Raw genomic sequence first — 13,214 nt, forward strand, 5'->3', positions numbered from 1 at the left:
CCCCGCCCCAGCGCCCCGCCCAGCCGATGCTTCTGGGTTCCACCAAACCACCAGCGTCTTTGCTCTTTGTTAGTCTCAGCTCCATGGGTCCGACCTGCGCTTGCCTTTGACACACGGCACGCGCCCACCCTCCTTTTCTCCATTTAAGGCTCCAGCTACCTACCCACCCACACACAGGAGTGCCCTGGGGGCAGAGCTGCCCTGGCCAAGCACACCATGCTGTTGGAGAAGGTTCTCCAGCACTAGGAGGATCAAGTGAGAACACTGAGTCCCAACCCTGGAAGGGGGAGAGTCTCAGTGGCCAGGAAGGAAGTCACAGTTTGCCCTTGCTCCCAGGTTCCTGGATTCTGAGACCCCTCTGACCACCCCTTCCCGCCCCAGGCCCTCTGACAGCAGCAGGGCTGTGGGGCGAGGCAGTTGGCAGCAGCCTCCCCAGGTCAGGAGTCCCTCCACACTCACCAATGCCAGGGAGTACCGCAGCCACCACGTGACATCCACCCCTGCCTTTTTGGTGATAGAACCCTGCTTTTTAGGTGGAAAACAAGAGGTTGCACAATTCCACAGCTGGCCCTGGCAGCCAGGTGTGTTCATGTGACTGGCCAGCAACAATCGCCATGTGTGGAGATCAGGAAGCACCTCCAGGGGACGCGCTGCTCCTCTTCCCGGCTGGAAGGCAGGCAAGTAATGGCTGCCGTCTCCGACCAGGAGACGGAACCCCCGTGGTGGGCATGACAGAGCAACCAGATAGTCACGGCAGCCCGCGGACCAGGCCGCACTGCTCCCGTTAGTTAGGGTGAGGGAGAAACGTCTGCCGTATTTAAATATGATGGCTAAAAGTCAACGCTTTTTAAAAGATTTTATTTATTTATTTTTAGAGAAAGGGGATGGGAGGGGGGAAGAGAGAGAGAGAGAGAAACATGATATGAGAGAGAAACTTTGACTGGTTGTCTCTTGCACGCCGCTCACCAGGGACCCAGGCCGCAACCCAAGTATGTGCCCTGACCAGGAATCAAACTGGCGACCTTTCGCTTTGCAGGCTGACGCCCAACCCGCTGAGCCACCCCGGTCAGAGCCGCCATCACTGTTTGTGCAGGCAAACCTGGCCCACAGTGCCGTGGTCCCTCCCTCCCTCTCCTCCTCCCTCTCTCGTCACCGTTGCCAGTGAAGCACTTCCCATGTGAAGAGCACAGGAGGGATAAGAAGTGCTAGAGGCAACTTCGAAAGAGCCAGGATGCCAAGGATGCAGCAGAGGAGGGCAGAGCCTGAGGAGGATTTGTCAGAGTCAGGGTAGGGGTGGTGGGCAGAGCCTTCTGGAAGAGCAGGGTGGCAATAAGTCCCCATCCATCCCCATGCCTGCCCCAGTTCTCCCTTGGAGGGCCCAGTACCCACCCACCCCCAACCTTCCCACCTGCCCAGCACGGCTCAGTTCCCCGTCCTAATGAGGCACTGGTCTGGTGAAGTGGATGTCCAACGAGGGTCTGAGGCCAGCGAGGAGGGAGGGAGTGTCTCTCCAGACCCCAGGGTTTTTCCAAATCAAGACGACAGGTGTAGAGGTGACCACGGGGCTCCCGCCTCATTCCGGAGCTCCTATGCAGTTTACTTGTCTCACTTCATAGTAGCGGGCTGCCCACTGGGTCCCCTTTGACCTCAGTTCAGTAAATACATAGTCCTACTGTGCGCACCACAGGTGCACGTGTGCACAACCTCCCAGAAGGCCCTACACTGCAGCCCCAGGGTTCAGCGCTGACAGGCCAGCCCAGGAGAGTGGTGAGCGGGCACACGTCTGACACCCCGCTCTCTGGTTGACGGTGTTTGCAGACCCCCATGGTCTGAGTCCTCCACCGTGGCCAGTCCCAGCTGCACTCACAAAGTGCCTGGAAGTGGAGCTGGGGAGGGAGCTCAGCCCACTGTCAGCACACCCCTGCCAGGGGCTTCCAGCACCAGCCACAGGTCCCCGCCCTCACCACAGCGTCTTGGCCCTGAGCCCCTAGGTTGCCTGGCCTGGGTTTGGCCCCTGGGAAGGCGGGGTCTGGGCCCTAGAGCCTCCTACCAGCCTGTACCTTGTCCTCGGCAGGTCAGCCACTGGCACTGGGTAGAGACACCTTGGGGGCCAGTCAGCCACAAGACCCCCCCACCCAGCTGCTCGCTTCCCCTGACTCCTGTCACCGCCCCCTCCCCACCCCCCAGGTCTTGTCCCACTCTTCCCACTTCTATATGGCTTCTTCTCACCTTCCAGCTGTCGCTCCCAGTCAAAAGGAGCAATCCCCCAGCATTTGGAGCCTGAGCCTCCACCCAACCAAACCCAAAGCCCATTCTCTACCTCAGAGCAGGGATTCTGCGGCCCCGCACCCCCCTCCCCACCCCCCTGCCCCCCCCCCACACACAGGGCTTCCACAGCTGCCTCCTTCCTGGGCTCTCATTCCCTCACCCCTCTGGCCCTGCCGCCAACCCCCCAGCCCCCCATCTGTCCCAGAGGAGGCCTTCGCGAACACCCTCTGAACTTTGCTCGAAGGAGGCGGCAGTTCTGTCAGCTCTGCTGGCTGCCGTGAACTGCTGTCTTCAGGAGAGGATGGAACGTCCCCCAGCCTTCCTGCCTGGCTCTCCCCGCACAGCCCTAAGCCATCCTGGCATCCTCTGTGCCACCTCCAGGCGGCTCGGAGCCAGGCCTCCATCTGCCCGGCGGCCTGGGGCACTGAATCTTTATGGCTCTGGGGAAGGACTCTGGACCGGGGCCCCCAGGCTCCAGGCCCCAGGCCCCGAGGTGCCAGCCCCGCAGGGGAGTTGCTTAATGACCTTGTGAGCAGTAATTACACCCCAGGGCCCGCTCTTAATAACCACGTATTCTCCCTGTCAATGTGCCTTAATTGAAAATGAGTAGGCGATACAGTTGCTGTGAAGTTGGCTGACAAGTCCTTAACGTGATATTAATTGTAGTAATTAGTAGTCACTTTGTGTTGGAGTCATCTATAAATAGGGGGTCTATTAGTTTAGCAAAGGAGCATGATTTAAAATGCAAATAAAAGCCCAATTACACAGATATATCACCATCTTTCCCAGCAAATGAAGGGGAGGGAAGATAGCAGCCACTCTGAGGATCCATTGGTCACTTCAGGGGCTCTGGACTCAACACCACCTGAGCAGCTCCTCTGGGACACTGTCCCTTTAATCAGGTTTGCTGGGCTCCCTCAGGAGGCTGTCACTCTTGGGGAGTCCTAGACTCTTTACAGTCACCACTGGGTCAGGCCCCCAAACAGCTCCTCCCCCTGTCTGCTGATTGGTTCCCTCTAGTAGCACGTGAGCACTTTTTAAAGGGACAGTAGTACAATGTATCTCCAAGCCCCGGGAGAATGGGCTGGGGCGTGGGAGGGCTCCTCTTTTTGAACGCAGCTCTTCGTTGCCCAGACAGAGTGAACCCATGGACGCCATGCGCTGTCCTGTGACTCAAGTGAGCTTAAGAAAGACAGAGCCACAACATTGTTCTGAGGGTGAACAACTTACCCTCCACTCCTTCCTTCCACAAAAGCACTGGTGGCAGTCACAGCTGTCACACACACGAACGGCACACACAGGACACAGAATACTTCTCACAGGTTCGGGCAGACGTCGGAGGCGGAAATGACTGAAAATAGAAGTAGCAGCTAGGGAGGTGCTGAGAGGGCTGGGCTTCGCGGCCAGAGGGGAGATTGTCCAGTTCGGCCGTCACCTGATCGGAGCTACACTCTTCCCCACCTTCTCCCACGCCCGCGGTTCCAGTCTCACGGTTAGGGACCCCGCTGAGCTGTGCCTGGAGACACGCAAGCCAGTCCTTCCCTCCCAGGTCCGTGGAGCCACCAGAGATCCAGTCCAAGTCTCCTCGCACCTCTGCCACCTGCCACCAGCCCCTTCTCTCCCCAGAGCCTGTCACCCCTTAGGGACGACTGAGGTTGGTGCTGTCACCGTAGTTGCGTTTTGATGAGTCAAAAACCACAAGATAAAGCAGCCGTCCCCCCAGAACAGCAGTTGTCCATTCCAACAGGGCTTCTCATCATTGCCCAAGAAATGAGAGGAAAGCAGGCGATTTGAGAGTATTCCCTTTTAATTTATCCTCTATTTTATTATCCTTTTATAATACAATGCTTACAACAGGTGGTAGTACTTGTGATTTCTTAATGCCCTATTTGACAAAATAAAATATTGGCAACTCTAAATGGATCTTTAAAATATTTTTCAGAAAATTTTCCAGGGCATAAAATACAAACGTCTGGGAGCTGCTGAGCTAAAACACTGAATCAAGGACAAGCCCAGATGAGTCAGCTGTGTGTGGGGAGAGGGGAAGGGGGGATGGTGAAATAGGCACATTATCGGCAGAGGTTTCCCTCTCTCTGAAACAGCACAGGAAGACAGCTAGGTCGTGGATAAGGACCTGCAAGGAGGCCCCGGCACTGTCCCATCCGATCTCCCTATATTACAGATGAGGAAACTGAGGCCCAAGGAGCAACAATAATGGAGCCAAGCCACACGGTGAGTCAGGAGTCTAGGCTCTGTCCGCCACACACTGAGCACACCTCTTGCCTTTCCCCACCAGCTCTTTGTCCCCGCGCTGGTCTCCAAGCAAGTATCAGAGTAGATGTCCTAGGACACGTGAGAAGTTGAAGTTCTACCTTTTCTGCAAACAGAGACAGTTTGTTTACTCCCAAATGCAGAAAACAGCCTTGCTGACGATCAGACCAAGAATTCCCCAAAGGCACAAAGATGCGCACAGAGGAGCACGGAGACAAGGCTACTCGGCCGGTCTCTGAGGAATGGTGCTCCCCTGCCAGTGCCAGTCCCCGCTGCTTTAATGCTCCCACCTCCTAGAAGGGAACTAAGGTCCCTACCACTGAACCGCTCTACTTCTAGCGGCACTCCACTCCAGACTGGCCTCTGCGTCCCCACGCTCTCCTCCAAACTGCTCGGCACCAACCAAACCCTCTAAGAGGCCCCTCTCAGAACCCTCTTTTCAGGGTGCTCCAGAGGTCCTTAGGCTGAGTTCTCCTTTGCTGCAGCCAGCTAAATTAATCAAACTTTTTTTTTTAAGATTTTATTTATTTATTTTTAGACAGAGGGGAAGGGAGGGAGAAAGAGAGGGAGAGAAACATCAATGTGTGGTTGCCTCTCATGTGCTCTCTACTGGGGACCTGGCCTGCAACCCAGGCATGTGCATTAGACTGGGAATTGAACCAGCGACCCTTTGGTTCTCAGGCTGGTGCTCATTCCACTGAGCCACACCAGCCAGGGCCAAATTAATCGAACTTTTTTGATTACAGGTGTGTTCCCCATGGTATTTGGTTGTTGGGCTTTATACATCCAACAAATACCTGAAGCGCAGTGTTCCAGGCAAGGTGGTGTGAAGAAAAGCAATGAATATCGAAACTGTGTGTCTTAAGCATAGACATATAACATGATCAGTGGAGCAGAATTGAGAGTCCAGCAATAAAATGTGTCCACGGTCAACTGCCTTTCCACAAGGGGGCCAAGACCATTCAACAGGGAGAAAGAATCACCTTCCCAGCAAATGGCGACGGACAACTGGACAGCCTCATGCAGAAGAACGAAGCTGGACTCGCCTCACATCACACACAAAGCTTAATTCAAAATGGGTCAAAGACCTAATGTAAGAGCTAAAACTTTAAAATTCTTAGAAATATTCGACAATGGATTTTTGACACCAAAAGCACAAGCAATAAAAGAAAAGTAAATTGAACTTCATGAAAATTAAAAATGTGTGTGCTTCAGAGGACACTATCGAGAAGGTGAAAGACAACCCATACAATAGGAGAAAACACTTGCAGATCGGATATCCAGTGAGGGAATTGCGTCGCAAGTAAAGAACACTTACAACTCAATACAAAGACAATTTTAAAATGGGCAGAAGGTCTGAGTAGATATTTTTCCAAGGAAGATATACCAATGGCCAACTGGCACGTGAAAAGATGCTTGACATCATTAATCTTCAGGAAATCAAAACCCCAATAAGATAGCAGTTTACACCCACTAGGACGGCTATGACCAAAAGTCAGATAACAGTCCTGGCTGGTGTGGCTCAGTGGACTGAGCGCCAGCCTGCCAACCAAAGGGTTGCCGGTTCCATTCCCAGTCAGGGCACATGCCTGGGATGTGGGCCAGGTCCCCAGTAGGGGGCGCATGAGAGGCAACCACACATTGATGTTTCTCTCCCTCTCTTTCTCCCTCCCTTCCTCTCTCTCTAAAAATAAATAGATAAAATCTTTTTTTTTTTTTAAGTCAGATGGCAAGTGTTGAGGAGGATGTGGAGAGACCGAAACCCTCAAATACTTGCAACGGGAATGTAAAATGGTGCAGCCACTTTAGTTTTTAAAAAACGTTATTGATTTTGAGAGACAGAGAAACATCGATTTGTTGTTGCACTTGCTTATGCATTCGTCGGTTGATTCTTACGTGTGCCCTGGCCCGGGATGGAACCCACAGCCTTGGTGCACTGGAATGAGCTAACCAGCCAGGGCCGTGCATGCAGCAGCTTTAGAAAGTAGTCTGGCATTAAAGGTTAAACACGGAGTTGCTGTTTCACCCAACAATTCCACTCCTAGGTATTGTGGGCCCTGAGAGAGAATATACCTGCTAAGAAGGGTCCCTGGTAGCTAACTGAGCTCAAAATTTTAAAAAATAAATAAAACAGCCTAGCAGTCGTTTCTCTACTGGGGTCTCTCACACAAACTGTACTTCAGGAAAAAGCCTGGCCTGAACCACCTGCCTCTGCTCTGAACTGCCTGCCCGTGCTGGGCTCCTGCCATATGCGCCAGCCCTTGCAAAGCAGTCCCTGGAATCCTATTTCAGCCAAGAGGACCGAGACTTTTCCTTTCCAGCTGGAGCTGTGTAGCCATATCCCCATCAGCATCTTCATGGACCAAAGTGGCTCCATTATGACCAATCAAGGCAGTGCCTTTTGGACCAATCAAACTGCACAGATTTGGAATCCTCGTTTGCATAAGGATGACAAATCAGGAACCAGAGGCAGGGACCTCTGTCTGAGATGTCTTGCCAAAGCAGAGCAGACCAGCACGGGAGCGGAGCAGAGCGGAGAAGGGCAGAGCAGAGGTCTCTAATAAGAGAGGGCCTCCCCCAGGACCTCCGGGCACCAGGGCTGCCTAACAGCAGTGCTGTGTCACAACTGAGCTGTCTGCACTAAACAAAATCTCCTCTTCGCCTCACCCCAAACTGGGGATCCCTGTTGGCAATGAATTGGTTAACAGTTTACAATCAAGAGAAAGAAAACCGTATGTCCACACAAAATCTCTTACACAACTGTTTATAGCAGCGTCATTTACAATAGGCAGAGGTGGAAACAACCCAGATATGTCACTGGTAAATGAAGAAAGTGTGGCATATTGTACCAGGGAATACTAGTCAGCCGTAAAAAGGAATGAAGTATTGCTCCACGCTATTGTTCAACACGGACGAACCTTGAAAACGTGATGCTAAATGGAGGAAGCCAACCACGAAGACCCCGTATTATGTGATTTATACGAAGTGTCCCAAACGGGCAAATCTACAGAGACAACGTGGATTAGTGGTTGCGCACGGCTGAGTGGAGTCATGGACGGGGCAATAAGTAAAGAGCACATGGTCTCCGTTCGAGGTGAAGGAAATGTTCTAGAACTGACTGCGGTCGTGATCGCGCGGACCCGTGAATGTAGTAGCTCAGTATACTATTGAGTTTTACACTTTAAGTGGGTGAGCGGCATGGTATCTGAATTACCATATTTCGCCATGGAAAATAAGGATGTGCATTATACATGGAGCAAACCATGGGTATGCATTATACACAGCAAAATACGGTATACCGCAATAATCTGCTTAAAGGAAAATAGGGCCAGGCTCTTCCCCACAGAGGCTCCGTTTTAGAGGAGGAGGTTTGCATGGAACAGGTCACCCACAAACGTCGCTCCCCCTGACATGAGGGCTAGCGGAGGGCCAGGGGACGGGCAGGGGCTGCGTTTGGAGGGGCTAGGGAACAGGTGTCGGCGAGGCTGCTCTGGGGAAGTGACTCTCTCAATATCTTTTTTTATTTTACAGCTTTAATGAGTTTTTTTTTTAAGTTCTGGCCATTAGTTTATTCAACACAAAATAACCCCTCCAACTTCACTGAAGTGGCTGATCACGTCCACGACCAAATCCGCCTCTGAACTGGAATTGGGCTGCTGACCCCGCCCCGACCTGGGCTCTCTCATTGGCCTCAGGCGGCACAGCAATCCCTGTAAGTATTTCTGTCTGCTTCCCTTCCTATGAGTCTTGCAGGTTGCTCGCCCTCCAGACCTTTGGGCCCTGGCCTGCCGGTCTCAGGCCAGCTGCGGCGCAAAGTGGCAGGCACGATCTCAGGGGGCAGGTGGAGGTAATCCCGGAGATACTGGATGCCCTCGTTGGTAAGGTACCAATAGAAATGTCTCCAGGCGAACTGTTCCTTCACGTAGCCTCGGGACTTGAGAGACTGTGAGACAGAAAACTACTGTTGAGATGTACGTAGAGGCTTGGAACTGGACACGCACTGCAGAGGGAAGCTAAACCGCACAGAACACAAGTCTTCGCGATAAATCTACCTCTCGGCCCCTGCAGGCAGCCAGGGGCTCTGGCTGTCTGTCCTGACCGACCTCCCTTTGGAGTCTGCCTTCAACAACAGCGGAAAACCCTCCCATCTGCACCCCACTGCAGCAGCCCCCCAGCTACCTGCCACATGACTCTAGGTAGGTCCCTTGCATTCTCTGAGCCAAACAGAAGAGCCAGATTAGGCCCCGTACAATTTCATGCAGAGTCCCAGCGTTGAGCAGGGCTCCACGCAGCCTCCCTGCACTCCCTCATTCGTGTTCTACTTTCACAGGTGAAACCCGGAAGAGCCCGCAGAGGCAGGACAGCACTGAAGCTCCAGAGGTGACCTCAGGCGGCGGTCTGCCTGGGTTCCAGCGGTGCCTCTGCCTCAGCCAGAGGCCCTGATCCCCGGTGGTTCTAGGGGAGGGAGAGGACAAGTTGATCTTCCCTGGAATACTAATGGCCCTGTCAGGAGTGCTGGGCACGAGCTGAGCAGCAATCTGCCTTTATTTAAGGAGGCGGGCAACAGCTGGAAGACGGGGCGGGAGACAGGAGAGAGGAGGAGCGCCAGCAGCTGGAAGGAACCCGGAGGGCAAGGCAGCAGGTATGCAGCAGAGGGGGTGGCCCACTACCACCTGTGCCTTCAAGCCTCCTGCCACCCTCAGGTGCTGTGCCTACCCCATCCCCTCACCTCCTCTCCCCTTCCTCCAGGAAGCCTTCTGGCGGTGGTGCTTGGCTGGGAATCCCGCGTGGCCTCCATTTGAACTGGCCTGTCACCTAGACTCGCCACCTCCACGTAATTCTCTCACTCACAGGTTCCAGCCCAGCTGCGCAGGAGAATCACCTGGAGAGTTTTAGCAACGCTGACATCCCGCCCACGCCCAGAGATGCTGATGGGAGCGGTCCAGAGAGCTCCTCGTCGGGATATTGATGTGCCGCCAGTTTCCCAGGTGCTTCCCCTGTGCAGCCACGGTTGAGACACCCTGCCTGACCCTCCCTGATCTAGGGGGCCCCCCGTCCCCATTACCCACTGCCACTCCCAAGACTACTGGCACTTCCGTGTGTCACTGCCGGCCAAGCACAGCGCCACCCGACTCAGTCATTGAAGCTCCCAACAGCCCAGTGACCCAGCTGCCATGCCCCCGTTTATCCATGGAGAGACTGAGGCACAGAGAGGTAAATTCACTGGCCCAAGATCACACAGACACAGCAGTGGGGCTCCAGAACTGGGTTCTTAACCTTCCCACCAGGTGCCCGCAAAAGGGACCTGGTGAAGAGAAAGGTCCGAGCTGAACATCCTTTGGGAGAAGACATAGAACACGTGTGTGCAGCCAGGTCACTGGGAACTGGGTCTTTTCCTGAGGACAGACGCAGTGAACTCGAGTCAGCTGGCGGGAGAGCGGCGGGGGTCACGGGGAGGGAGCAAGAGAGCCAAAGCAAGGCAAGCCTCGGTGGAAGGCTGGGTGGCTCAGGAAGAGCTTGCCCCCAGGTACCTGAAGCCTGTTCCAATGCCCATATCTCTGAGAGGGAAACTGAGGCTGGAAGTGGTGAGGGGCCAGGCCACCTGGCTCCCAAGCCAGTGTGGATAGAGGTCAGGACCCACAGGTGATAGTGTGCCCAGCGCTGGGGTGGGAGGGCTTCCTTCCTGACCCAGCGGTGTGTGGCCCCGCGGGAGGTGTGTGTGGCCCGTGCGTGCGTGCACAACTATGTTGTGGGGGCTGCCTGCATGACCTGAGCCCACCTGGTGCCTGGCCCCACCCCTGCCCAGGTCCCCCAGGGCACCTGCGCTTGGGAAGCAGAGCGCCCCGACCACATGGGCCGCTGGTTCGTCTGTGAATAAGCCAAGCTCGGGGAAGAGGCATCACTTAGCCGGGCCGCCCTGCACTTAACTATTTAAGCTGCCACCGCACAGGGCTAGGAAGCCGAGATTAACCACTGTCTCTGTGGCTGGAAACAATCCATATTTCCCTGTCTTTTGCCATTTTGGTTCATCAGATTGAATCAATTTATTATTAAAGTTGATCACAGTCTGCTCTTTCTGATTCCCCAACAGTGAAGAAGGAAAATGAGTCACTGGGACCCCAGGGCCGAATCGCACTCCCTGAAACGGGGACCTGCGCCAGCCAGGGGGGCCGGCCAGCCTGCCACACGCTGCCTTCACCCGCCCACTGGGCTGCCCCAGCCCTCAAGCTGCAGGCCACTTGCCCCGCCCCAGGGCATGGGGACACACCCACACCCAGCTGCGTCCCCAGTCCTGGGGCCCCTGTCTCTGACCTCAGCTCCTCAACATCCCGGCCCCACCTGGCACGTCCCCCACACCTCAGGGACCTGTGCTGACCAAGGCAGAGCCCGCAGGGCAGACGCCTCACTGCCGACACGCTGCCACTGGGCCTCAGAAGCCACCTCCAGAACCACGGATCATCAGCCACGATACCAGCTGACGTTTATCGAGAGTTTCACAGACCGGGTGCTGCCGTATGAACTCGCCTGATGGTGTAATTGCTATGATCATCTCCGTCCATCGATGGGGCTGCTGAGGCCGGAGGGTACATGGCTTGCCCGGGGTCCTGCAGGCAGTAGGTGGTTGTGGCCCACACAGTGGGCGAACCATTGGAAAGCTATCACCAAGCCCCCTTTCCCTTCCCTCCCTTACTCCAGGGCCAGAAAGCTGAAATGCTCACTTTCCCAGGCTCCCTTGCTCCAGGAGCAGCCCCGTGACATAATTTTGACCGGCGAGCGTCAGGTGAAAGTCCCTGGAGCAGGCATTCCTTTCCAAATAAAACGACAGAGCCTCGCTGGAGGAGAGCCCTTTGCCCTCCCCTTTCCCACTCCTTTCTGGTTGTCCTCTGCCCTTCCCCTTACTTAAGGGGAACAGAAATGTGATGGCTAGAGGTACCCCAGTCACCTTATGATGACGACGACAAAATCACCATGCTAAATATGACGGAGCAGGACAGCAGAAGGCCCCCAGGCCCCCGGCGATACCGTTAAGCTACTGCAGCGGCCCAGGACCACCTGCTCCCAGGCTTGCTCTGGGGTGAGCCAAACAACGCCGTCCTTTGCTGAAGCCTCTTACCCCTCGATTCCAGCACAAGCCTTGCGGCTCCAGAGCCCCTGGTCTTAGCAGCCTTGCCCCAACTGTCACCGAGCTTGTGGAGGATACGTCTGGAGGCTCTGCATGCTACACCCTCTTTTTGGTTCCCTCCCACCCCTGGCGGAAGGGCTGTTTGTCCCAACTAACTCAGCGGCTGCCTGAGCACAGCTCTCTGGCTTTAGAGAGGACACCTGACCGAGAGCTGAGCCAGAGTCATGCTCGAGAACGTGAACCAAGCCCGGGACTTGGTCTTGTGTGGGGAACATTGTGATTTGCTGCCCAGATCCTCGCTTAGGAATGAAGGGCGTAGTCCCCCAGCTTCAGGAATGTCCACATGAGACACGAGACGTCCCTCAGCGGTCGCCCCTTCGAGGGCTGCGTCCTTTGAAGAGAGCTGCCTTGTCAAGGTCACACCCTCTTTCCTGGGCAGCTGACACCCAGTGACTAACGGGGGGGTGTGTGGTTTAAAGGCCTGGTCCCTCACTATTCCAGGTCCAGAGCTTCCCATGAAATCAGCTGAGGACACTTTGGGAACAGTCTTACAACCCAACTTCTCCCTCTGCCAACTCCTGCATCCTCCCCTTTCCTCCCGCAGGTGTCAATCCTGAGAACATCCCAGGTAAACACGCTCCATGATAAACTCCCTCTCATGGTCTGCCTCCCAGAGAGCCCACCCACACAGGCTGCAGAGACAGACCATTGTCATCCACGGACAGGGACGAGAAGCAGGACCTGGGGCACAAGAAAGGGCAGGCATGAGGGATGACGAGCCCCCAGGAGGGAGCAGGTGAGCCAGGTGTCTGAGTCGCTTCCTGACACTTCCCAGCTCCTGGCAAAGGCCTCGGGTTCCATGGGCACCCCTGATTCCTCGTAACAACCCCCAGCACGCGGAGCTCGCTTGAGTGGATTTCTATTTCTTGCCATCAAACTCTCCTTGAACAAGTCTACTGCAACTCTGGGCTTCACGGATGAGAAAACGAAAGCTCAGAGGGGCGGGCCTTCCCTGAGGTCACAGAAGGCGAGTGAAAGAGCCAGGTCCTCATCCTTTATTTATGCAACGAATAGCTATTGAGGACCTACTACGTGTCGTGAATGGGGTCGACTTTGGGGCTATAACTGTAAGCAAAGCAAACACAATCCCTACTGTCATTGAGCACACAGTCCAGTGAGAGAGAAGGACGAGGAAACAGCCAATTACAATACAGGGAGAGAAATGCTATAAAATCACTTAGGACTTCTAAGTGGGGACTTCTACCAGGCTTGGAACGTCATGGAAGCTTCCTGGGGGGGGGGGGTGTGACATCTATGCCACGCCTACAGGAGAACAGAGCCCTCCAGGAAGAGGGAACAGAATGTGGAAAGCTCAGAACTAAAAGGAAGTGGTGTGTGGAATCCACATTCTGGTTTCCTCTGATTAGGAGCCTTTCCTTGGGGGAGGGCACAGTTTCCCTGGCAACCGTGTTCTTCTGGGAGGCGGCCAATCATTACACCTGTGTCCCTCACCGTAGGAGTCAGTCCATGACCCCATCTAGCCAATCGGAAT

General features: G+C 54.8%; 1 long non-coding RNA gene across 1 annotated transcript; it reads left to right on the forward strand.

The window, feature by feature from the left end:
• The first annotated feature begins 696 nt into the window (after nt 1–696).
• LOC139440357 (uncharacterized) lies at nt 697–5,733 on the forward strand. Its single transcript, XR_011650554.1, has 3 exons — nt 697–989; nt 4,376–4,500; nt 5,286–5,733. It is a non-coding gene; the product is annotated as an uncharacterized lncRNA (long non-coding RNA).
• Nucleotides 5,734–13,214: the final 7,481 nt, after the last annotated feature.

Source organism: Desmodus rotundus, chromosome 11 (genome assembly GCF_022682495.2).
Source record: "Desmodus rotundus isolate HL8 chromosome 11, HLdesRot8A.1, whole genome shotgun sequence".
NCBI classification, from domain to species: Eukaryota; Metazoa; Chordata; class Mammalia; order Chiroptera; family Phyllostomidae; genus Desmodus; species Desmodus rotundus.